The 26,932-nt window shown below is 45.0% G+C and overlaps 1 protein-coding gene and 1 long non-coding RNA gene across 3 annotated transcripts in view; one reads left to right on the top strand and one right to left on the bottom strand.

The window, feature by feature from the left end:
* The window catches only part of CMTM8 (CKLF like MARVEL transmembrane domain containing 8), a 121,929-nt gene that overhangs the window by 77,156 nt on the left and 17,841 nt on the right, over positions 1 to 26,932 (top strand). The window lies entirely within an intron of this gene.
* LOC135275867 (uncharacterized) lies at positions 10,041 to 15,870 on the bottom strand. The gene is made up of 2 exons (XR_010343432.1): positions 15,384 to 15,870; positions 10,041 to 14,195 (listed from the first exon to the last, which is right to left on the bottom strand). It is a non-coding gene; the product is annotated as an uncharacterized LOC135275867 (long non-coding RNA).

Raw genomic sequence — 26,932 nt, 5'->3', positions numbered from 1 at the left:
TAAATAGTTACCTGTTGTTCTCGGACCAGAGCCTGAATCATCACAAGCTGCCTTGGAGCTTATGAGACTCCCAGAGCTTTGTAGCCAAGCCCCCTTCCTGTTCAGGTTCACACAGAGGGTGTCTGTGACCCTGAACTGCTACATCCCCTTTGGCATTTTGAGCGCAACTTGAGAGACGGCTGAAGATCTTAGAAATGAGTAAAACCTCTAGGGGTCAGAAAATCAGATGCGGATTCTGCCTCTACTTGTTGCCTGCTTTGGGCAAGTTGCCAAATTAGCCTGTTTCTCCACTTTGAAAACATGGATAAAATCACCAACACCATCAAGTTGTTGCAGAGATTGGTGGTGATTCTTTTTTTTGTTTTTTGTTTTTTGTTTTTTTTTTGAGACGATGTTTCACTCTTTGTTGCCCAGGCTGGAGTGCAGTGGCATGATCTTGGCTCATCGCAACCTATGCCTCCTGGGTTCAAGCGATTCTCCTGCCTCAGCCTCCCGAGTAGCTGGGATTACGGGCGCCCGCCTCACCTCACCCAGCTAATTTTGTATTTTTAGTAGAGATGGGGTTTCACCATGTTAGTCAGGCTGGTCTCAAACTCCCGAACTCAGGTGATCCACCTGCCTTGGCCTCCCAAAGTGCTGGGATTACAGGCGTGAGCCACCGTGCCCAGCCTTGGTGGTGATTCTTAAGAAGCCCATGCTAGGGACTCGAATAATGTTAGCTGTTTCTCTTTTTCTCCCTTGCAAAATGATGCAGGCCAGGGCCAAAACGGATCAGTTCTGCTAGTTGCCAACAGGTCTGTAAAAAATTAGGTGGAATAAGCAGTGAATGGCTTTGAATCTGTTAAAGCGAATTTGGGAGATTGATGGCAAACTTTGATATGCCAGCCCTCCTGTTTCTACCACTAGTCGAGTCGGCTGAGCTTTATTTTTCTATTTGAACCCCTTCCTTCATTTCCACATCTTTCACAGTTATCAGACTTTTAATTCCACCAGTGGTTTCAACATGACCTATTACCTCATTTATTTAAGAACAACAAAGTAGAGATCTGGTTGTAAAGTCATGTGCTTATAACATAAAAACTTTTTTCCAGTCTGGTAGTTGAATCTGGTGCATTCGGAAAATCTACTTCCATCCAAAAATGCTTTCAAGTTATTCCCAGAGAAAAAGGGTTCCCTGCGCCTTTTCTTCCAAAAGAGAATGTGGACTTGTTATAAATAAATATTATCAATACCTGTTTGTTAACATTTGAGAGGAAGGTTTTTTGTCGACAGTGTGCAAGGTGCTGATGTAGTATAATTATGTCAGGTTTATTTGGGTATGGCCTTCCCTTACATAAACTATGCCATGCTTCCCTAAGAGGGTGAAAAGGTAGCAGATGGTCTCTTTTTTCTCATTTAGGGAATTATTACTATTAAACTTGTCTAAGGACAAAGACGGCAGGGTCTTTTGGCAGCATCTTACCCAGGAAGGAGCTCAGTGATGTAGAGACAGAATTACCTGCCACCCCCCTGCATCTGGCTCTGCCTGAGAATCAAATTGACATCAGATAGGTTAACAGGATAGAAGTGTATATAGAATTTTACACATATGTGGGAACCCCCGTAGGAAAACAAAGACCCAAGGAAACGGCAAGGCCCAGGTGCTTCTATGCTAGGTTGGAGAGAAAGAGGCAGTCGTGGAAAAGTAACGTCAGAGGAGACCAGAGGAAGATCAGAGTTATGTTAAGAAGTTCCATTGGCACAGAATTAATTCTCTTGGTCTCAGCTCCCCATTTCTGGTGGTAAGAATGTTTCTTTCCTCCTGGTGCAGGGAGGGCGTCTTTTATCTCCTGCTTTCAGGAAGAGAAGGGGGAGGTCAGAGCACCCCTCTTGCACCTGCTGTTTTTCAAGGGTCTTTAGCTCAAAATAACCCTATGCCAAAGTGGCATATTTCAGGGTAGCATATTCTGCCATCCTTCAGTGAACTGTTTAAAATTTCAGCTCATCTGGCAGCACTTATTCCAGTTTTAGTGGGGGCATTGATTTATGACCATCCCCAGTGGGTCATTACATGCCTATTTAAATTGTGAAATAGACCAAGGGTTTCTTCTGTGTAACTCAGTTACAGGGGAAAAGTTCCAATAATAGAGACGCATTACTATTTGCATGCTTAAAAAGCTTCCACAATTGTCAGTTCAGATAAAAGGCCATGCTGAGCCATGAATAATCACTTGCTCCTAGAGTAGGGGAGGGGACTTCTCTCTCTCTCTTTTTTTTTTTTTTTAAGACCTAATGAAACAGAAATGTCACAGTAGGCATCTAAATTAACAAGTCTTGTTTCTGTAAGCCTGGACTTTCTAAACTTTTCAGCCAAAATATCTCACACCTCTCAGAGTGAACTTACTCTCACAGGAGTCTTAAGGTGAGAGCTGAAACTACCCAGGTTAAATTTTAGTTTGAAGTTTTATGTTTTACTTTTTATATTTCTGTGAGCTATCTTCTCCCCTACAATATTTCTGGCTGTGATTTTCAATGAAAAGGTCTTTATTTATTTCTCCGTGACAATGCTTAACTTTTTTCCTACCTAACTCCCAAATTTTTGAATAAAATTGATTCTCCATAGTCCAGCAGGTCTCCAGAATGAGTTGTGACTGCCCAGTTTTCCTTCTCATCACTCAGTAGTCACAGAGGAAGCCCAAAGGGGTGAGCAGCTGACTGTGAAATGCCAGGGGAGTTTTTGAACCCACCGAGGGGAGGAATATTCCTCTCCCAGGAGCAGTAGCATCAACCAGGATAAAGGCATTTTTTTGTTTTTAACTTTTTTTTTTTCCAAAGATGGGGTTTCACCATGATGGCCAGGCTGGTCTTGAACTCCTGACCTCAGGTGATCCACCCACCTCTGCCTCCCAAAGTGAGAGGATTACAGGCGTGAGCCACCGCGCCCGGCCAGTGAAGGCGTTTTTTAATGGGACTTGTGAAGTAGCCAGCTCAGGATGACTGGTGTGAAACCGTCTCTCAGGAATGCAGGTGTGCTCCATAGAAGGGCAAAGGCATCCAGGGAAGGTGCAGAACGCAGCCTGGCAGGCCCCCCCCGCTACACCACCCATCTGCTGGCCTTCTAGGCAACACTGCATTGAAGCAAATACTGCTGACTAGTCACACTCGATTGCATGACTGGCTCTCCCCAGACAGCCATTGCCAAAGGAGATCTTGAAGACGTGCCAATTCTGAAACGCTGATGCCAGAGCAGGTTTCCGAAAATGCCTCTGGTTCTGTCACTGCCTGCTCAGTGAATAAAATCTGAACCCTCTAACCCGCCATTCCAAGCACTCCACAGTGTGGCCCCAACCACCCTCTCCTTCCACATCTCACATTACCGTCCAAAGTGTTGCCAACTCTATGGCCTTTTACCCTGTTCTCAAAGCAGGAAGGTGCCAAATCCCAGCCTCATCCCCGCCTGGAGTATAACTACTCACACTGAGGTTCCTTTCTTCTTTGATTCCTTCCTTCCTTCCTTTCTCTTTCTCGTTCTCTCTTTTTTTTTTTCTTTTTCTTCTTTTTCTTTTGACAGAGTGTTGCTCTGTCACCCAGGCTGGAATGCAGTGGTGCAATCTTTGCTTACTACAACCTCTGCCTCCCAGGTTCGAGCGATTCTCCTGCCTCAGCCTCCCAAGTAGCTGAGACCACAGGCATGTACCACCACACCTGGCTTATTTTTGTATTTTTTAGTAGAAACAGGGTTTCACCATGTTGGCCAGGCTGGTCTCAATCTCTCGACCTCAAGTGATCTGCCCACCTCAGCCTCCCAAAGTGCTGGGATTTCAGGCGTGAGCCACCACGCACGGTCGGTCCTGGCCTTTCTGAGTCAATGAGTTCTCTCTGAGCACCCAGAGTCATTTATTGGTCTCCCCCATACCCCGAGAATGAATCTCTCAACATGTCTTGATGGGATTCCACTTCCTTGACTCTTGCCATTGGTTGCATTTTCAGTGCTAGTTTTCTGTTTGTTTTATCTCCCTGGCCACACTGAACATTCTTCGAGGGAAGGGGCTGTGTCGTTTTTCTTGAGTACCTGACCTTGTGCATGGCTTCCTTAGTTGTCCTGGTGTCCAGTAACCTTAGTGACCCTCATTCAGCTGCTAGAAGAGAGAAAAAAAAAGGAGTTTTTCACAAAGGTGCTGAAACAGGTGCAACCCAGGAAAACTCAAATTTACATGGAAACTAAATTAGAAAATGATTGTCCTTCCAAATAGGATTGTAAGCATTTTCTTCTGAATAGTACTTCTCTGAGGCTTTTAAAATAAATTTGGATTTACGGCAACTTGATAACATGTCTTAGAAAAAAATTGCTTAAAATGTTGGGGCTCACCTAGATTTAAAAATGTAGTTGTTGATGCTTTTTAAAAGATATTAGAAAATCCATATTGATGGCTGTTAAATTTAAAAATAAAACATACTCCTACAACTCAATAATTCATCAGCCTCCAAGGAGGGTTTTATTTTTAAGGAATTGCCCGACCTTGATTGCCTGAAGGTTTTGATTCTTCTCCTTAAATTCAAATGAAATTTGAATTTAAGACTCCCAAGCAAAATTGCATTTTTCTCAGTTGCAAAATACCAGATTCAGCAGATAGGGTCTTTCAGAGGCTAACTGGTGGGTTAGCCTCTCCTAGTATTTAATGTAGGTAGAAATTAGATTTTTTTATATGGCAGGTCAAAAAGATTGAAGTGTGGCACACAGTGAGAGGAGAAACTGCCTGCACCATCTTCAGTATTACGGCAGATTGACCTCCTTCTCCGTGCAGATTCTTCTCTACAATAGTAATAGGTGAACTTATAATCAGTGAATATTAGAACCCATGAATATATACATACATCTGTATGCTATAAGGGTATGTGATTTTTGCAATAAACAAAGCAGTACTTGGCTGGGTGCAGTGGCTCATGCCTGCAATCCTAACACTTTGGGAGGCTGAGGCAAGAGCCTCACTTGAGCTGAGGGGTTCGAGACAAGCCTAGGAAACATAGTAGAACTTTATCTCCATAAAAAATAAAAAATTAGCCTCATTTCTACAAAAAAAAAAAAAAATTTTTTTAAGTGACTGGGCATGGTGGTCCATTCCTGTAATCCCAGCACTTTGGGAGGCCAAGGCATGTGGATCACTTGAGGCCAGGAGTTCAAGGCCAGCCTGGCCAATGTGGCAAAACCCCATCTCTACTGAAAATACAAAAAATTAGCCAGGTATGATGGTGCACACCTGTAATCCCAGCTACTCAGGAGGCTGAAGCATGAGAATCGCTTGAACCTAGGAGGTGGAGTGAGCCGAGATCATGCCACTGCACTCCAGCCTGGGTGACCCAGCTACTTGGGAGGTAGAGGTAGGAGAATCACTTGAGCCCAGGAGGTCAAGGCTGCAGTGAGCTCTGATCGTGCCACTGCACTCCAGCCTTGGCAACAGAGCAGGACCAAAAAAAAAGAAAAAGAAAAAGAAAGCAAGCAACACTTAGTTGGTTTTTTGAAAAGATTGACAGAATTCTTTCTTTTTTTCCCTTTTTCCTTTATCATTTGACATAAGATGAACTGCTGACCATAAGTGATCCCCCTGCCTCGGCCTCCCAAAGTGCTGGGATTAAAGGCATTAGCCACCACACCCAGCCTGATTGAAAAATTCTGAACAAAATAATCATAAACCAAATTCAACATAGTAAAAGGATTATACATGTTCAACTGGGATTTATTTTTGAAATGCAAAGATGGTTCAACGTGAAGACTGCTGTAGTACACCACATTAACGGAATGAAGTATAAAACCACATGGTCATCTCAACTGATACAGAAAAATCACTTGGCAAAATTCAACACCCTTTCATGATAAAAACACTTGGAATAGAAGGAAATTACCTCAACATACTAAAGACTATATATGACAAGCCAACAGCTAACATCATACTCAGTGGTACAAAAAAGCTTTTTGGCTAAGATTAGAAGCAGGGCAAGAATGCCTCTCTTTCTACCTTTATTCAATAAAGGACCAGAAGTCCTACCCAGGCAAGAAAGAGAAATAAAAGACATCCAAATAGGAAAGGAAAAAGAGTAATTATCTATGCTTACCAATGACATGACCTGGTATAGAAAACTCCAAAGATTCTACCAAAAAAGCTGTTCAGACTAATAAATTCAGCACAGTTGCAGGATACAAAAGCAACACACAATTCAATTGGCATTCTTCTACACTAACAATGAGCAATCAAAAAAGGAAGTTAAGAAAATTCTATTTACAATAGAATCAAAAGGAATGAAACACTTAGGTGAAAGACTTTTACACTGAAAATTACAAAACACTGATGAAAGAAAGGAGACATACTATGTTCATAGAGTGGAAGATGTATATTGTTAAATTGTTGATACTATCAAAGATGATTTACAGATTCAGTTCAATCTCAATCAAAATTCTAGTGGCTTTTTTTCTTTTGCAGAAATAGAAAAAAAAATCTTAAAATTCCTATGGAACCACAAAGGACCCCAGATAGCCAAAACAGTAGTAAGAGAGAAGAATAATGTATGCAGATGACAGCAGTCTAGAGCAGCAGTCGGCAAACTCTCTGTAAAGGGACAGAGAGAAACTGTTTTAGGCTTTATGGGCCATATGGACCCTGTTGCAACCACTCAGCTGTGTCACTGTGGCGCAAAAGCAGCCAACGACATATGCAAATGAGTGAGCGTGGCTATGTTCTAATAAAACTATTTACGGACACTGAAATTTGAATGCCATATAATGTTTATACATCACAAAATATTCTCTTGATTTGTTTTTTATTCAACTATTTAAAACCACTTGTAGCTTGTGGGCCGTGCAAAAACACTGTGGGCAGATTTGGCTACTGGGTTGTAATTGCGTCATTCCTCGTCTAGCCCCTTGCTGCTCAGTATGTTCTGTGGACCCGCCGCACAGGCATCACCAAGAAAGCCTGTTAGAAATGCGGATCCCAGGCCTCATCCCAGGCCTGCTGGGTCAGCACCTGTGTTCTAACGAGACCTCTGGCAATTGTGTACACACTGATGTTTGGGAAACACTGGGCTACGTTTCTTTCTTTCTTTTTTTTTATCCTTTCTCATTTAGCACTCTTCTGAAGAATGAACTATTTTCCTAGATTTAATCCATTTCTTGTAACTGCAGCACAGTATTTCCATATTCACTTTTCCATCAAAAAAAAAAAAAAAAGAAAGAAAGAAAAGGTACGGAGACATTAGAAAGATTAGTGGTTGCCAAGGGTTAGAGACGATGCAGGGGAAAGATGAATAGGCAGGGCCGGGCACGGTGGCTCACGCCTGTAATCCCAGCACTTTGGGAGGCCAAGGCAGGTGGATCATGAGGTCAAGTGATTGAGACCATCCTGGCCAACATGGTGAAACCCCGTCTCTACTAAAAAATACAAAAATTAGCTGGGCGTGGTGGCGCAAGCCTGTAGTCCCAGCTACTCGGGAGGCTGAGGCAGGAGAATCGCTTGAACCCAGGAGGCAGAGGTTGCGGTGAGCTGAGATTGTGCCACTGCACTCCAGCCTGGTAATAGAGCAAGACTCATCTCAAAAAAAAAAGGAAAGAAAGAAAGAAAGATGAATAGGCAGAGCATGGATGGTTTTAGGAGGTGAAAATACTGTATGCTGCTCTGATGATGGATACATGTCATTATACATTTGTCTAAACCCATAGAATGCCTGTCACCATGAGTGAACCCTAATGTAAACTGTGAGCTTTGGTCGATAATAATATGTCAATAATTGGCTTATCAATTATAATAAATACAAGATATAAATTATAGGAGAGCTGAGGGAGGAGAGAAGGGGATATGTGGGAACTCTGCATGTTCCAATTAATTTTTCTTTTTCTTTTTTTTTTTTTTTTGAGAGAGTATCCCTCTGTCACCGAAGCTGGAGTGCACTGGTGTGATCTTGGCTCACTGCAACCTCTGCCTCCCAGGTTTTCCTGGGGAGAGCAATTCTCCTGCCTCAGACTCCCAAAGTGCTGGGATTACAGACATGAGCCACTGTGCCCTATCAATTTTTCTGTAAAGCTAAAATTGCTCTAAAAAACAGTCAATTAACCAAAAAAAAAAAAAAAAAAGGCAAAGGAACATGTCCCAGAAGCTCCCCAACTCAGCACAATTTGAACTTTTTGAAGCCAGCTCATATTTTCTCTTAAAAATATATTCAAATTTGTGTTGACCATATCCTTTTGCCTTAATGTGACAATCAAATTTTAAATTTCTTTCCACTTAAAGTCCACCTCCCTTCCCCCAGTTAAAAAATGGTGTAAAGTGAACCAGTGACATCCGTCACTCATGCCTGCCCTCCTCTGCCTCAGTTGAAAACTGCAGTCCTAGGCCAACTCCTACCTTCCAGATGGTGAGGCCAAGGGCCTCCTGCACTCTTGGTGCAGGGCCTCTGGGCCCTCTTGGTGAGGGAGGGAGGGAAGGGAGAAGTTGCTGGCACATTTAGGGGCTGGGTCTCTCAGTGCCTACCTGCTCCCTGAGTAATAGCTTACCTTTGACATACTCCGCCCAAGTGGGGAGGCCTGGCTAGGAGCAATAACTCTATCCTGCCAGGGCTCTTCTGTCAGAGATGGAGGGAAGGACCTGGCTTGGTCTCCAGGGGCACCAGTGGGTCTGCCGAGCTGGCATGCGGCTGCGCTCTCCATCCCATCCTTTCCTGGGAGAGCTGCAGAGTATGACGCCTTCCTGTACCTGTCATTCTCCCCACCTTGAGCGTATTTGTGCTCATCTCCTGATGGATGTAGACAAAGAAGGAGATTCTGGCATGGTGGAGTCAGGTGTACTAGGTGATGGGTGGTGGGACCCTCTGGTAAGCTGTACATCTCCCGTCGGAAGCAGACCAGCTTGCCTGGGGAAAAGGCTGCGTGAAACGTGCGCAGCCAGACTCACCTCCATGGAGGGCTTGACATTCCTAAACCTGTTTTCAGGGGCCAGGTGGGCAACTCTATCTCTGCAGCCATGAGTTCACTGACCTTGACCATTGGACTCTACTAAGCCTGGTGCAGCTGGCAGCCATGGGGGCAAAGGCTAACTGGGTAGAACAGATGTGTTGAAGGTCACCTGTTCTCATGTGTTTCCTGGACTGATCATTATGATTTAAGGCTCTCCCAAATTTTCTTCTGTGTGAAAGGTCTGATAACCCAGGAATTTCAGAATGAAGAATGGACATGACAAAGGAATATAGATTCCTAAAGGGCGTGTATGTCTGCCAGGGCCCTTTCAGTTTCATAAAATCAGGGAGACTTGCTGGGTGGGAGATCAGACCTCTCCCTTGAGGAAGAAGCGCACAGTCTTACTTCCTGCACTCAGAAGCAGTTAAATATCCAGAGGGCAAGTGGACTGAGGGAATGACAGGCTCCAGAAAGCAGCCTGACCAAGTGGGAGAGGCCCTCCAGCGCAGCGACTCTCGGCATGAGGGCACGGCTTCTCACACCCGCCAGCCCTGGGGCAAATGCGTGGCATCTTTGGTGGAGGGAAGCATTTCATAATCCTCCTTGTTTTTTATTTCATTTCTTTTGAGATTGACATTAAAGAGTAGCTGTGTGACTTTTGATACATGCACAGTTGTACAACCACACCTGAACCTCTTTGAGTGATGTCCCGCCCTCCTCCCACCTTCCTCCCTAGTGCCTAAAGGTAGAAGGACAGAGGTGGAGCTATCCCAGGTAGAGCCAGTTCTCAGGCTCTGCGCAGTCCTTTCAGGGGACCTGTGGTAACGTAGAGTCGGCACGAATCAAGGCTTGTACATGTAAGATTTTATCTTGACCTCAAACTGGGCTGTGGACCTGTGGCAGTGCTGGGAGGCTCTGTAGCAGAAAGGAAGCCTAGACCTGCCTTTCAGCCAGGGCTCCAGCAGCTTTGCAGAATGTGCTTTTGAACATAGCCCTTCACTGCTGTGAGCCTCAGTTTCCCTCCCTAAAATAGAGATGGTCATATCTCTTATCATGCAACTATGTAGCTAAATGAGATGTGAGCAATGTAACGTGATGTCTTATACAAATATGGTGCTGGTTAGAGGTAAGAGGTTTATTGTCATTCATAAGCGTTTCTCTCTCGCACAGAAGCAGCTGTTTTTATAGAGACTCTGGCCTCTTCCTCACCACTCTCTCATCGTCTTTCCTGTTGCTTCTTTCCTGTAAGCCTTTATCTCAGTTTTATTCCTTAGGAGATAGCATTCATTTTTTTCTTCTCCTCTTTGCCTTTTATACCCCCATGCTTCGCCAAAACAGAAGGAAATCGTCTTTGTCTGTTTTCTGTTGCTATGACTGAATACCCGACACTGGGTCATCTTTTAAGAAAAACATTGTTTCTTCCAGTTTTGGAGGCAGGGAAGCCCAAGGTCAGGCGGTCACAGCTGATGAGGGCTTTCTTGCTGGTGGGGACCCTCTGCAAAGTTTTGAGGCAGTGCAGGGCATCACATAGCGCGGGGGCTCACGAGAGACAGCAAGACTGGCTTTTAAAACAGTCTCCCTCTTGTGATACCAAACCTACTCCCTCGATAACTCATCAATCCATGAATGGATTAATCCATTTATGACAGCAGAGCCCTCACGATCCAATGACCTCCCAGAGATCCCACCTCTCAACACGGCTGCATTGAGGACCAAGTTTCCAACATAAAATTTGGGGGCCACATTCAAACCACAGCAAAAACCAACATGTGAAATAGAAAAGTGTTTAGAGAAGTAAGTAAATGTGGGAGCCAGGTTAGCAAGTGACTGCAGATAACGCCGTCCAGGCCTGCGGACAGAGGCGGCCCTGGAATACACCAGATCCAATCCCCTCGCTCTAAGCATCTTCTTTCACGCATTTGTCCAGTGTTCTTGAAGCCTCTAAGCTGTTTGGCTGGGGCTGCTGCTGTGGTATTGGTGACCCAGGACTATGATCCCAGTATGTTTCACTGATTCTGAGGGAAGGTCTGTGTTCTTTGTGAGTCCTGAGAAGGTCTTTGATTGGGGCATCAGCATCCAGTATTCCTCTTAAGTCCCTGGTGTGTGGAGCAGCCCATGAGAAAGAGGGAAGAAGACAGGGCTTCTTAAACCTGAGCTGCCTGGGGGCCTGGGAAGACGCCTTGCTGGGCGCCTTCCAGAAATGCTGATTCAGCGGATTTGGGTGTGGCCTGAAAGTCTGCATTTCTCACGTGCTCCTGGGGGATCCTGATCTTGCTGGCCTGGGACCAGACCACATCAATGGAGAAGCCACGGCTACAAGGCAGAGGTTGGCAGATTACAGCCCGGCAGCCAAGTCCAGCCAGCTGCCTGTTGTAAAAAAAATTTAGTGAACACAGTTGCTCCCATTCATTTACATATTGTCTATGCTGCTTTCATGCTACAGTGTCAGAATTGAGTAGCTGTGGCAGAGACCACGTGGCCCACAAAGCCAAAAATATTTACTATTTGGCCTTTTACAGTAAGAGCATGCCAGCCTCTGCCCTTGAGGTTCCTCAGCACCCTGAGCCCAGCGGTTCTAAAGGCATGGGAAACCTCCCGCTCCTCTCTTTCACTGACTGAGTACCCTAGGACCATTACTGCTAAGAAACCAGCTCTGCTACACATTAAATCATGTTCTCTGGGAGAAAAAACATGAAACTAGGCCAGGTGTGGTGGCTCACACCTGTAATCCCAGCACTCTGGGAGGCTGAGGCAGGTGAATCACAAAGTCTGGAATTCGAGACGAGCCTGGCCAGCATGGTGAAACCCCATCTCTACTAAAAATACAAAATATTAGCCAGGCATGGTGGTGCATGCCTGTAGTCTCAGCTACTCTGGAGGCAGAGGCAGGAGAATTGCTTGAACCCTGGAGGTGAAGGTTGCAGTGAGCTAAGATCGCACCACTGCCCTCCAGCCTGAGCAACACAGCGAGACTCCATCTCAAAAAAAAAAGAAAAAGGAAAAACATGACAGTGATATTACTGCTTTTACCTCTGTCTTTACAGAACACCTTAAGACCCTGTTGCAACCTAGGTGATGCTGTACCCATCTTGTGGAGGTACAAACTGAGGCTCAGAGATATAGTTATGCCTGTGGTCACAGAGCAAATTTGTAACAAACCTAGGTGTCCCAGGGTTTGTACCTAACACACTACCTATTGTATATAAGGCAAAATTGAATGGTACTTGGTATATTAGCCATCTAATTCTGTGTAACAAATCACCCTAAAATGTAATGGCCTAAAGCAGTAGTAGACCTTTATTATCACGCACAGTGTCTGTACATAAGGAATTCAGAATCAACTTGGCCGAGCAGGTCTGGCTCAGGTGTTTTCCTGAGGTTCCATCAGATGTCAGCCAGAGCTGCAGTCATTTAAAGTTTGACTGGGGCTGGAGAATCCACTTCCAGGATTCAGCTTGGAGAATCAGCTTTACTCACGTGGCTGGCAAGCTGGTGCTGGCTGTTGGTGGGAAACTTTAGTTCTGTTCCATGTTGACCTCCCTGCAAGGCTGCTTGAGTGTCCTCACAACATGGCTGCTAGCTTCCCCGGAGGAAGTGACCCAAGAGTGAGACAGCCAGGGGAGGCTATCTCCTTTTTATGATACAGCCTCCCAAGTCACATAGCATCATTTCTAACACATTCTGCTCATCAAAACCAAGTCAGTAAGTCCCGCTTACCTTCAAGAAGAGCATCAAAGAATTTGTGGGCATATTTTAAAGTCAGCCCAATTGGCTAATTTCCATTCCATTGCCTGCTGGGAAAATCAGGATCCAGTGGTGTTGTTACATTGCTGGTCTTTAGCTGATCATAGAATACCAGACTAAAGTCCTAAGGGTCATTACAGAAATGCAAATCAAAGCCACATTGAGATACCATTTCACACCAGTTAGAACGGTGATCATTAAAAAATCTGGAGACAACAGATGCTGGAGAGGATGTGAAGAAGAACGCCTTTACACTGTTGGTGGAAGTGTAAATTAGTTCAACCATTGTGGAAGACAGTGTGGTGATTCCTCAAGGATCTAGAAATAGAAATGCCATTTGGCCCAGTAATCCCATTACTTGGGTATATGCAGGGTCCAGCCCCACAGGATGTAGTGGGTGTTCGTTTGTGTGCAGAGACAATAGATCATAGAAAAGAAAGAGACAAGGACACAGGGATAAGAGAAGAATTCAGCTGGGCTCCAGGGACCACTGCTACCAAAGAGGCATGGAGTCCAGCAGTGGCCCTGAAAGCCTGGACACGCTGATAAGGCAGGGGGGCAGGGTCAGGAGAGTGATTGGTAGGGGTCAAGGAAATCACATTCTTACAATACAGGGGGGGCCACGTGGGTACAGTTCAGGGGGTCACGTGGGTACAGTACAGAGGGCCCCTCCCTCTCAGGTAGGGATAACTAGGAGAAATACCTAATGTAGGTGACGGGGGATGGAGGCAGCAAACCACTATGGCACGTGTATACCTATGTAACAATCCTGCATGATATGCACATGTACCCCAGAACTTAAAGTATAGTAAAATTAATTTAATTTAAAAAAAGATAATTCACAAATTACTAACAATATCTAGGCCTCAAGTTTTGTTCTAATCTGGAGTAGAGTATCCAAAGGAATCCTATGGTGGGACTTCAGAAAAGGTCAGAGAGGGCCAGGAGATGCCCATTTTCATGCTGTTTGAATATAGAAAGACAACCATATGGTTCAGAATCCTCTGCGGCAATTCAGACATGCTTCTCCTAAGAGCCAGCTCTCCATTCCCTATTACAAACTACCTTTCTAGCCCAGAGGCCAAGTGCCTTGTTGGAGAAAGCAGCAAGACCTGAAGCCCTTCAGCTGTACTGGTTGAGGCTCCACACAGTTCCCCGTTAAAGTATTAAACACGCTTCAGTAAGAACTTTGCAGGGGTGTGAGGAGGAGGCTGTGAATTTGTAGATTAAGTTTGCCCTTCCAAGTCTTTGTATTAGTTCATCTTTATCTCAGCCAGCTGACCGCATTTCTTGTCAGATCTGTTTCCAGGCAACGTTTGGTACTAATGGGTGAGAATTGAGTTTATTCTTCCGTGCCCTGCCACCTCTGTGCAATGCCTTTTAAGTGTAGGAACTCTTCCAGACAGATGGTAAACTCTGATCTCTGTCCATTGAACAGGGTCCGGTCGTTTTGTCTTTTATAAGCAGTGTTTGGATACCCTCTAGTGGATAAGTGAAGATGGTCGCCTTGCTTGCTAAACGGGCTCCTAACCTGGAATGGGAGTGGAGATTACCGATTTAAAGAGTCCCTTTGACTCTTTAAATCAAATGTAGAAAGCAAATGTAGAAAGAGGTCAGTTTGAGGATAATGTAACTCCTTGATGGTCCAGGAAAGAGGTACATTCTTTTGTTGTATGATCTTCTCTGGCTTGATATATTAATAACCTGATTTATTTGAAACACAGGTAACAAAAACATAACTACGCATATATGTGGTGGTAAACAGGAATTGGCAAACTTTTTCTGTAAAGCACCAGATAGTAAATATTTCAGGCTTTGTAGCCAAGAGGTCACGTGTTCTGCTGCTGTAGCGTGGAAAGAGCCATGGATGATGCATTCGTGAATAAGCATGTCTGTGTTCATTGACTGCACAGAACAGACACCATGAGGCCGTGGGCCAAAGTTTGCCAACCCCTGGAGAAAAAAAACTAAATTGTGTTTGTCTCTTGCACTAGATGGCAAATTCCTCCTGTGCGGAGACCCCAAGCCTCATTCACCTTTGTACCCTGGGCGCTCAGTGTTGTGCGTGGCACGTGGCAGATGCCCACAGCTTGTTTACTGACCCCAAATGGCCCTTATGTCAGACTCTGTAGAATATCACCTTTCTTGCAAGATTTCTTGGAATTCATTGAATTAAAAGCAGCATGCTCTCTGACTTGGATGTTTAAGCCATCAGAGCAAATAGGATCAGTTGCCACCTTGTTTTATATCTACTTGTCCTTAACCAAGATGCCATGGGAAAGGCCAGCATGTCAAAAGGCCTTGTTGTGATCAGCCCTATTCAGTCTGAAGATCACACTCCCTGGGGACCAACAGTGATGGACAACTGACGGGCATCTTGTTTTGCAGAACTGGGAGTGGGTTTGCCCAGAAGCTTTTGCTGCTTTTAGTAGAATCTGCATATGCCCAGAACCTTGCACCTGGGGAGGGGCTGGCTGGTGGCATTCTAGGTAATGTCCCATCCCTCACACAGCAGGAACATGGCGGGAGCCAGCTTCTCTGTCTCAAACACCAGCCTATTCCTCTAAGTCAGGTTTATGATCTGCCAACTGTTTTTTCCAGGTATTAATCACAATAGCAACTATCATTTGTAGAGCACATTGTCTTATGTGGATTTTAGAAAATATGTATTATCCCAACATATTGATAACAAAACTGAGACACAGAAAAGTTAACTTACTTGTGGCATGATGTTGATGTGTAGTACAGTTTAAAAGCTTCAGGCTGGGCGCGGTGGCTCATGTCTGTAATCCCAGTACTTTGGGAGGTGGAGGCGGGTGGATCACCTGTTAGGAGTTTGAGACCAGCCTGGCCAACATGGCAAAACCCTTCTCTAATACAAATACCAAAATTAGTCAGGTGTGGTGTAGCGTGCCTGTGATCCTAGCTACTTGGGAAGCTGACGCAGGAGAATCGCTTGAACCCTAGAGGTGGAGGTTGCAGTGAGCCAGGGTTACGGCTGTACTCCAGCCCAGGTGACAGAGCAAGACTCCATCTCAAAATAAATAAACCTGGACTAAGTTACTTAACTCACCATGCCTTGGTTTTCCTGCCTACAAAACTGTCGTGATAAAACCCATTTTAAGGCTGGGCATAGTGGCTCATGCCTGTAATCCCAGCACTTTGGGAGGCCAAGGTGGGCAGATCACCTGAGGTAAGGAGTTCAATACCAGCCTGGCCAACATGTCCTCTCTGGCTGAGGTGACACTACCACATGTAGTAATAGCAGACTGAGAGGCAGAGTTTGCTTAGTGGGGGAAATCTTTACTGCGAAGTCAGTCTACCTGAATTCCATTAACCCTGGGGTAAGTCACTAACCTGAGCTTCAGTTTCCTGAACTGTAAAATGAGGATACAGAGGCTTCCCTCCTAGGGCGTGGGAGGACAAAATGAGTTAATCAATGTATGCACAACAGTGCTTGCTAGGTGCTGTGTCCATTATTACTACTATGCTAATATTATTGCCAGAGTTTACAATGGCTTTTGTGTGTGTGTGAGACAGAGTCTCGCTCTGTCACCCAGGCTGGAGTGAAATTATTAGTGAAACCCCGTCTCTAATAAATACACAATAATTAGTTTGGTGTGTTGGCATGCACCTGTAATCCCAGCTACTCAGGAAACTGAGGCAGGAGCATCGCTTAAACCCGGGAGGTGGAGGTTGCAGTGAACCGAGATTATGCCACTGCACTCCAGCCTAGGCAACAGAGCAAGACTCCACTAAAAAAAAAAAAAAAAAAAAAAAAAAAACCCAAAACAAAAATCTGTTTTAGGGAGTTAGCTGTGTGGGTCACATGAGGTAAGATACAAGAAGAGCTTCCTTACTCCATAGTAGATATTATACCAGTACCTGGGGCTTGGGCACATAGGTCCTCGATAAATACTGGTTGAATAGATGAAAGCTATTTGCCTAGTCACACAGGTGGTAAGAATTCAAAGCCCAGCTCTTCCTACCAGGCCAGATGGCCTTGGCATTATACCATTTAACCAGATAGGAACAGGGGGCATGCTAACCATGGTATTGAGGTGGCCCTGTGGCGTGCAGGCGTCCACACAGGGCCAGGGAGACAGAGCTGCAGGTTTAAGCATTCACAGTTCACTTAGCCTGACCCCTTGTTGGCATTAGTACTCATGAGAGTGCTCTCAAGCTCAGTCCCTACATCCAGGGAGCTGGAAATAGACTTTGTGGCTCCACACAAGTATAAAAAGCTTCATTTACAGAGAAAAGTAAGTTTTTTACCTGAGAAAGAGGAGGGGTGTTCCTCCTAAGAGCCATTGTAGCTGGGCAGGGTGGCTCATGCCTGTAATCCAGCACTTTGGGAGGCGGAGGTGGGTGGATCACCTGAGGTCAGGAGTTCGAGACCAGCCTGGCCAACATGGTGAAATCCTGTCTCTACTAAAAAATACACACAAAAAAAATTAGCCAGGCATGGTGACAGGCACCTGTAGTCCCAGATACAGCTACTCGCAAGGTTGAGGCAGAGAACTGCTTGAACCCAGGAGGTGGAGGTTGCAGTGAGCTGAGATTGCGCCACTGCACTCCAGCCTGGGTGACAGAGCAAGACTGTCTCAAAAAAAAAAAAAAAGCCATTGTAAACTCTGGCAATAATATTAGCATAGTAGTAATAATGGAATAGCACCTAGAAAGCACTTGTGCATACATTGATTAACTCATTTTGTCCTCCCACGCCCTGAGAGGGAAGCCTCCCTATTCCCATTTTACAGTTGAGGAAACTGCAACTCAGGTTAGTGACTTGCCCGAGGGTTAATGGAATTCAGGTAGACTGACTTCCCAGTAAGGATTTTCCCCACTAAGCAAACTCTGCCTCTCAGTCTGCTATTACCACGTGTGGTAGTGTCACCCCAGCCAGAGAGGAAGGAGAAGGAAGGAACAGGGAATCAATCAAGACTATAGGATAAATAAAAATAGCACCAGATTGGAAGATGCCGCCGAACACTGGTTCTGCTTTGACCACTCAGTAGCTCATGACCCTAGGCTGGTTGCTTCTGAACGTGGCCTGGTCTTCTCTTCATTTGTAAGCATCTCTTCATCTGTGAAATGAGGAATTAATCAGTCCAACACTTAACATTCTTTGACCTTCAAACCACTGTGAGATAAGTCTTGGCTTTAAGAAAAGGTGTCTCCTTGGAGACTGCCATCTGATGGCAGACCTCCTTTGCAAGTGGACTTCCCCTGATCTTCATGTGTTAAGACCTACAGAAGACCCACGTCACCAGCTGGGGTGTCTGTATCAGAGTTCTGGCATTCCTTCCACCACCCACATTTTGCCTGGCTAGCTCTCATTCACTTATTCGTCTCTGACTTCCTCTGACCATCCAGACTCGGCTGGGTCCTTACGCTTTACATTCTCGTATCAGCATAGTTTCTTTTCATAGGATTTATGACAGCTTATAATTAAATATCAGTTGACGTGCCTTCTCTAGGGGCAGAGACCGTGTCTGTTTTCCCCCATCATTGCACTGCCGTTGAGACCTCAGGTGTTTGTTGTTGGTGTTTTTTTGGTGTTTGTTTGGTTTTTTTGAGACAGAATCTCATTCTTATCACCCAGGGTGGAGTGCAATGGCATGATCTCTAGTCACTGCAACCTCCGCCTCCCAGGTTCAAGTGATTCTCCTGCCTCAGCCTCTCAAGGAGCTAGGATTACAAGCATGTGCCAGCACGCCTGGCTAATTGTTTGTAATTTTAGTAGATACAGGGTTTCACCACGTTGGCCAGGCTGGTTTCGAACTCCTGACCTCGAATGATCCACCCATCTCAGCCTCCCAAAGTGCTGGGATTACAGACATGAGCCACCACACCCGGCCAAGACCTCAGGTTTTTGAATGAATGAATGAATGAATGCATGTTGCCACGTGCGCCATGTTAAATGTACGCCAGAAGTAGAACAGGCATGGTAATATTGGTTGGTTCTCTTCTGGCAGGCCACATAACAGCAAATCTACAATCGCTGATTTTCAGTGCCACTTCACTGCCAGGAATTAGTATCATAAATAATTTAAAATCTAATGCGGTATTTCAGAGGTATGCTGAGATCTCAGCAGAACAGTGCAAATCCCCAGAGCTAAGCCAGCTGGGAACAGCTGGTGCATTGCTTCTAGGTTAGCCTAGTTAATCGTCAAAAGTTACCTGTTTTCAAGGCTAGAGTACATTTTCAATAACGGTGCTCCTGCCAATCAAGGCTAAAGTCAGAAATAAATCAGCCAGCTTATATCCTACAGCAATGTAGCATTTCCTGCCCCACCAACAGTGCCTAGAAAACCTGCGTCATAATAATACTCAGTAGGTATTTGAATAAATGAGACTCTTTAACACTGCCATCAGATACTTCCTCTGAGCAGCAGAATAGTTGTTACAAAGCTCATAGACACCACAGGGAGTCCTCAGGGACAAACGTATTGTCTTTCAGGATGATTTTAAAAATTAGACTGAAATCAGTGGCTCACATCGGTAATCTCAGCACTTTGGAAGGCTGAGGCAGTAGGAACACTTGAGTCAAGGAGTTCAAACTCAGCCCGGGCAACATAGTGAGACCCCAGTTCTACAAAATATTTTAAAACTAGCTGGGCATGGTGGCACGCACCTGTAGTTCGAGCTACTTTGGAGGCTGAGGTGGGAGAATCACTTGAGCCCAGGAGGTTGAGGCTGCAATAAGCTGTGACTGTACCACTGCACTCCAGCCTGAGTGACAGAGCAAGACCCTGTCTCAAATAAAAACCTGACATTTGTTTTCTTAGTCCGTAGAATACCGGAATAAAGATGGAGTGGGGGTAGGAGGGTACACACAAAGGACAGAGGAGGGCAAGTGAAATCAGCTCACTGAGAGCTGCAAGAGGTGAGCTGATGATTGCCGGTTAAAAAAACTTCTTCAGGCTGGGCATGGTGGCTCATGCCTGTAATCCTATAATGGCACTTTGGGAGGCCGAGGTGGGCAGATCACCTGAGGTCAGGAGTTCAAGACCAGCCTGGGTGACATGGCAAATCCTCATTTCTACAAATAAAAAAATTACCCAAGTGTGCGGTGTAGTCTCACCTATTTATGCTTGTAGTCCCCGCCACTCGGAAGCCTTAGGTGGGAGGATCACCTGAGCCCGGGGAGGTGGAGGCTGCAGTGAGCAGTGATCACGCCACTGCACTCCAGCCTGGACAACAACAGAATGAGAACAGTCAAAAAAAAATCTTTTTTTTCTTCATAGAAAAACACAGATATTCTGGTACCATTCCAAATAGAAGCAGTTTCCTTCTATAGCACAAGGCAGCAACTGAAATATTTGATGTTTGTGATGACACTGGGTCATCAAAAGGATTAGCTGTATTAGTAATACTGTATTTAATTTTGAAAAGGAGATACAGAAAATATATTTAATTGAGCTCCTTATTGTTCACAGGAGAGGTTGGAAAAGAAACCTTAGGTCACTAAAAAGAAAATTTTAGCTCCATAAAAGGTATCCATCATCTATCAAAAACCAACAACACATATAAAAATGTAAAACATTAAAATAATAGAATAAAATAAGGATTGCCACCATCACCTGTGTTCTGGAAGATGCTTCTGGAGATTCAAGCCAATGCAATCATTTACAAAAAAAAGAAACAAGTGGTATAAATATCGGAAAGGACCAAAACTGCTGTTATTGCAGATGTCTTAGCCAGAAAATTCTAGAAATCAGCTGGGCATGGTAGCTTACACCTGTAATCCCAGCACTTTGAGAGGCCGAGGTGGGCAGATCACCTGAGGTCAGGAGTTCACGACCAGCCCAACCAACATGGTGAAACTCCATCTCTACTAAAAGTACAAAATTAGCTGGGCATGGTGGCCCATGCCTATAATCCCAGCTACTTGGGAGGCTGAGGCAGAAGAATCGCTTGAACCCAGGAGGCAGAGGTTGCAGTGAGCTGAGATTGTGCCATTGCACTCCAGCCTGGGCAACAAGAGTGAAACTGCATCTCAAAAAGAAAAAGAAAATTCTAGAAATCAACTGACATCAGTAGGGTGGTCAATCACCTGTAGACCCAAAAGACTTGTAACAAACAGCAGTTCTCACTCCCTTAACTCCCCATGTGTCTCCACAGAGACAGCTACTCTGGCTTTACCCATATCTGTAGTTATAATATGCGAGCTGCCATCTTCTGATTCAATTCTACATGTTAACTAGTCGCTTCTTGTTACCTTCTCTCTTAGCTTGGGCCGCCATAACAAAATACCAGAGACTCACAGACTAGGTGGCTTTAAACAACAGGAATTTACTTCTCACAGTGCTGTAGACAGAGTCCAAGATTAAGGTGTCAGCAGGGTAGGCGTCTGGTCGGGGCTCTTTGCTTTGGTTCCGGACAGCCCCCTGCTTGCTGTGTCCTTACATGGCCTCTCTCTGGTGCACACTGGTGGAGAAATGTGACAGGAAGCTCTCTGGTATCCCTTTTCACCAGGACATGAATCTCACCATGAGAGCCCCCACCCTCATGACTGCATCTAAACCTTATTACCTACCAAAGGCCCTACCTCCTGATACCATCACACTGGGATTTAGGGGTTCAACATGTGGGTTTGGGAGGCACCCACTTTGGTCTGTGGCACCAGCTACATGATTGAAGTTTTCTTTCTCCATGTTCTAATTCTTTTGGTTTCTTTTTTTGAGACAGGGTCTCACTCTGTCATCCAAGCTAGAATGCAGTGGCACAATCACAGTTCATTGCAGCCTCAGCCTCCTGGGCTCAAGCAATTTCCCCACATCAGGTTCCTGAGTAGCTGCGACTACAGGTGCGCACCACCGTGCCTGGCCTGCTTGCTTATTTATTTAATGTAGAGACAGAGTCTTCCTATGTTGCCCAGACTGGTCTTGAACTCCTGGGCTTAATCAGTCCTCCCGCCTCAGCCATCCAAAATGCTGGGATTCCAAGGTATGAGCCATGTGCTCGGTCTATAATTAGTTTTTGATTTAAGTCAGTATTCTGTGTGTATTATCCTTACATAAATATTAGCTAGAGCTGAATGTTGTAGTGAACAATGACTTATTTTGGTTTTTACTAAGGTTAATAATAGTGAGTTTGTTTGGTTTTTTGCTTAGTTTTTGGTTTTTGTTTATGCGTTAGTTCTCTCTTTATAGAGACTTTGGTTCTAGAAACAATTCACCTGCAGCTGACTGGCCGGACCAGCACACCCTGATGGGCTGTACTTTGGCCACCTCCAGCACAGCACTCAGCTGTGACACCAAAATAAGTTAGGTCCGGCCGTGTGGGCGGAGCGGGGACGGGGCTATAGCAAGTGCTGCAGGGCTCGGGGCCTCAAGACTGTCGAAGGCCAGGCTTTGTAGCTAATTTTGTCTCACATTTTTTCCAATTGCTTCTCAGTGAAGTTTCTCACAAGGCCAGTCTCATCACATAATCAGAGTCCCCATTTTGATCTTGGATCTGTTTCTCCAGGCGTCCTCCCTTCACTGTCATCTGTGGAATTCCTTTTGCCCGTCTGTTGGGTTGAATTTGTTTTGTTCTCTTTCTTGCTTTTCTCCCTCATTTTGGTGGAGCAAGTTCCCTAATAGCTTCAACTGATAAAAAGAAAGTGAAATGGACCGGGTGAGGTGGCTCATGCCTGTAATCCCAGCACTTTAGGAGGCCAAGGCGGGCAGATCACGAGGTCAAGATATCAAGATCATCCAGGCCAACATGGTGAAACCCCGTCTCTACTAAAAAGAAAAAATACAAAAATTAGCTGGGCATGGTGGCGTGCACCTGTAGTCCCAGCTACTCTGGAGGCTGAGACAGGAGAATTGCGTGAACCCGGGAGGCGGAGGTTGCAATGAGCTGAGATCGTGCCACTGTACTCCAGCCTGGCGCCTGGTGACAGAGCCAAGACTTTGTCTCAAAAAAAAAGAAAGAAAGTGAAATGACATCAGGCATGGTGATGAGAGCCTTTAGGCTTGGCTGTCTCGAGTCCCTCTGCTCCAGTCTGGTTCCTTCTATGTCTGAGGCACCTGCCATGCTTGGATTTCCCTTCATCCTGGAGAGGACCTTCACCTCTCTCTGTGGTTCTCTTGTTAGTTTATCCCATGCTGCCTTTTTGAAAGTTTATGCTCTCATTTTGGTGAGTCATAGCCTTCCATAGATTCCTAAGAGTGGATGGAAGGTAAATTTTTTTGACGTTACATATCTGGAAAAAAATACATTCTCCACTTGCTCTTAATTGATAATTTTTGCCAGGTAATTTCTAGATCAAAAATAATTTTCTTTCAGAAATTTGAAATCATTGGTCATTGTCTTCTAACATTCTTTTTTTTTTGAGACGGAGTTTCGCTCTTGTTACCCAGGCTGGAGTTCAATGGCGCGACCTCGGCTCACCGCAACCTCCGCCTCCTGGGTTCAGGCAATTCTCCTGCCTCAGCCTCCTGAGTAGCTGGGATTACAGGCACGCGCCACTGTGCCCGGCTAATTTTTTGTATTTTTAGTAGAGACGGGGTTTCACCTTGTTGACCAGGATGGTCTCGATCTCTTGACTTCGTGATCCACCCGCCTCGGCCTCCCAAAGTGCTGGGATTACAGGCGTGAGCCACCGCGCCCGGCCTGTCTTCTAACATTCTATTTACTTTTAGAAAAGGTTAAAAGCCATTCTTGTTTCTGCCTCTTTTAGGCAAGCTGTTTGTTCTCTGGTGGTTTAAAGAACCTTCTCTTTGTACCTGACGTTCTGAAATTTTGTTATATACCTTCATTTGGGTCTATTTCATCCACAGTGCTGGATACTTAGAGCTCGGAGTCCTTTTATATAGAAATTCACATCCATAAATTCTGAGTTTTCTTGAGTAGTTGATTTCTTTCCCTCCATTTTCTTCACTCTGTTTCTGGAATTTGTTTGTTTGTTTGTTTTTGTTTTTAAGACAAGGTCTGGCTCTGATCTCAGCTCACTGCAGCCTCGACCTCCCCGGTTCAAGCAATCCTCCTACCTCAGTCTCCCAAGTAGCTGAGACTACAGACACGTGCCATCACACCCAGCTAATTTTTGTATTTTTTTGGTAGAGATGGGGTTTTGCCATGTTGCCCAGGCTGATTTTGAACTCCTGGGCTCAAGCAGTCCATCCACTTCAGCCTCCCAAAGTGCTGGGATTACAGGCATGAGCCACCTCACCTGGCCCCTGGGACTTATTAATCAGATGTTTGACCTTCTGAACTCTTCCGCTAACTTTCTTACTTTACCTCACCTGTTTTTTTCTTTTCGTTGTTATCTTTTCTAGGAGGTTTTCTCGATTTTATCATGTAACGTTTCTGTTGAGTTTTTAATTTCTACTATTCTGTTTTTAATCTCAAAGACTATTTTTGTTTTGAAGGACTACTTGTGTCTCCTTCTTGCAACCTACTGTTTCTTTTTCACTTTTGTGAGGTCTTTTCTCTCTAGGATACTGGTGATTTTGGAGTGGAAGGTGTTTTCTTCTACTGCTTCAAAGGTTCTTTCTTCCAGTTTGTCTTTCGGTTTTTGCTCTCTATTTATATAGACATATAGAAGGCTTTGCTTCTGGAGTGCAAAGCTGTCTGTATGCCCTTAGCATGTGGATGGGGCTTGTGAACCTTGAACTTCATTGAAGATTGACCTGGCTGGGCTGCTTGTTGGGGAATCCCCAAAGTCAGTATCTTTGTCTTTTTTCTTATGCTCGTGAAGATCTGGCTGCCAGTATTCTTAGAATCCAGCAGAGGGAAAGGCTAGGGATTGGGCAGATGAGGAAGTCTTCATACTGAATACTTAATCATTTAGGCCCCTTGTTTTCACTATAATGTTCAAGCCCTGTGTCCCTCAATCCAGAGACTATTTCGTTTTACCTTCTTTACAGTGTTTCTCAATCAGAAGTAATTTTGCCTCCCAAAGAATATTTGGCAATATCCAGAGACATTTTCGATTGCCATTCTCAGTTGCCACTAAGAGTGGGTAGGTGGATCACAGCTGCTGGCATCAAGTAGGTAGAGGACAGGGAAACTGCTGTGCACATCCTGCAGTGCACAGGGGAGCCCTCCGCATCAAGAATTGTATTGGCCCAGGCAGAGCACGGTGGCTCACACCTGTAATCCCAGCACTTTGGGAGCCCACAGCAGGCAGATCAGTTGAAATCAGGAGTTCAAGACCAGCCTGCCCAACATATTGAAACCCCATCTCTTCTAAAAATTCAAAAATTAGCTGGGTGTAGTGGCACACCACTGTAATCCCAGTTAGGAGGCTGAAGCAGGAGAATCACTTGAACCTGGGAGGCAGAGGTTGTGGTAAGCCAAGATCACGTCACTGCACTCCAGCCTGGGCAACAGAGCGAGACTCCATCTCAAAAAAAAAAAAATTGTTGGCCCAGATGTCAGTATACCTGAGGTTGGGGAATAGTAATCTGGAGAATAAACTTTCACAGTAACGATGGAAGTGGGGTAGTCACCCAGCAGCTTGCAGCAGAGCAGAAGGTCCAAGGACCTAGCGACTTTCAAACAGCTTCCCACCAATCGTTCTTATTTTAGCGGCTCCTCTCCCACCCCCAACCTTTGCTTCCTGCCCTAGAGCTACCTGAGTCTTTTCAGACTTTGCAGTGAAGTTGGTTTGTTTCTTGACTTACCTGTTAACCACCTTAGAACTCAGCTTTCTTGGGGTCGTTAAGTCAGTTATCCATCGTTCATATGTGTTCTAAGCTTCTAAAAATGTTACGGTTGACTCTTTTCCTATTCAACCCATCCTCTTGAAAATTTTAGAAGGGTTTTTGGAGCGAGCAAAATTGGTTGTTCAGTCTGATATACTTTCCCAGAATGCTAAAATACATGAAATACATGTTGAAGCTACAGTCATTGGCACTGACACAGCAGATGAACATGGGTGAATAGAATGGAATAAAGATTCCAGAAACTGCCACAATATATGGGAAGTCACTGACAAGTGATATTGGGTCAATTGTCTATCTGCTAGAAAACAAATCAAATTTGCCTTTCTTTACCCCATATATAGAACTCAATACTAGTTGGATTAAAGATGTAAGCTTATATATAAAACTATAAAAATATAGAATGTTTTCATAATCTTCTGTTGACGATGACCTTGTTTAAGAAGGTAGAAATAGGGCTGGGCGCGGTGGCTCACGCCTGTAATCCCAGAACTTTGGGAGGCCGAGGCGGGTGGATCACGAGGTCGAGAGATCGAGACCATCCTGGTCAACATGGTGAAACCCCGTCTCTACTAAAAATACAAAAAATTAGCTGGGCACGGTGGCGGGTGCCTGTAATCCTAGCTACTCAGGAGGCTGAGGCAGGAGAATTGCCTGAACCCAGGAGGCGGAGGTTACGGTGAGCCGAGGTCGCGCCATTGCACTCCAGCCTGGCTAACAAGAACGAAACTCCGTCTCAAAAAAAAAAAGAAGGTAGAAATAGGCTGGGAGTGGTGGCTCACGCCTGTAATCCCAGCACTTTGGGAGGCCAAGGTGGGTAGATCCCTGAGGTCAGGAGTTGAAGACCAGCCTGACCAACATGGTGAAACCCCATCTCTGCTAAATACAAAAAATTAGCCAGGCATGGAGACACATGCCTGTAATCTCAGCGACTTGGGAGGCTGAGGCAGGAGAATTGCTTGAACCCGGGAGGCAGAGGTTGCAGTGAGCTGAGATTGTGCCATTGCACTCCAGCCTGGGCAATAAGAGCAAAACTCTGCCTCAAATTAAAAAAAGAAGGTAGAAATAAAAGAGTTAAAGAATAACCAACTATGTCAGCCAGGCATGATGGTTCACACCTGTAATCTCAGCACTTTGGGAGGCCACAGCAGGAGGATCACTTGAGCCCAGGAGTTTGAGACCAGACTGGGCAACATAGCGAGACCTCACCACTACAAAGAAACAAAAATCAAAAAATTAGCCAAGTGTGGTGCATTCCTGTAACTCCAGCTATTCAGGAAGCTGAGTTGAAAAGATCACTTGAGCCCAGGAGGTAGAGGCTGCAGTGACCCTTGATCGTATCACTGCACTCCAGTGTGGACAACAGAGCAAGACCCTGTCTCAAAAAAAAAAAAAAAAAAATTATGTGAACACTTGAAACTTCCATAGATAAAAGACTCTGACTTTGAAAAACAAAACTGGATGGGGAAAATATTTGCCACATATATAGCTGGTTACCATCTCTCTTATGTGAAGATCTCTACAAATCAGAAAGTGACTTTTAAAAATCTGGCCAGGCACAGTGGCTGGCCAGGTACAGTGGCTCATGCCAGTAATCCCTGCACTT

This window comes from Aotus nancymaae, unplaced genomic scaffold (assembly GCF_030222135.1).
Source record: "Aotus nancymaae isolate 86718 unplaced genomic scaffold, 86718_ANA_hifiasm-v0.15.2.pri h1tg000019l, whole genome shotgun sequence".
NCBI classification, from domain to species: Eukaryota; Metazoa; Chordata; class Mammalia; order Primates; family Aotidae; genus Aotus; species Aotus nancymaae.
Note: the sequence above shows the minus strand (reverse complement) of the source record. Positions and strands in the feature narration are given on the sequence as shown.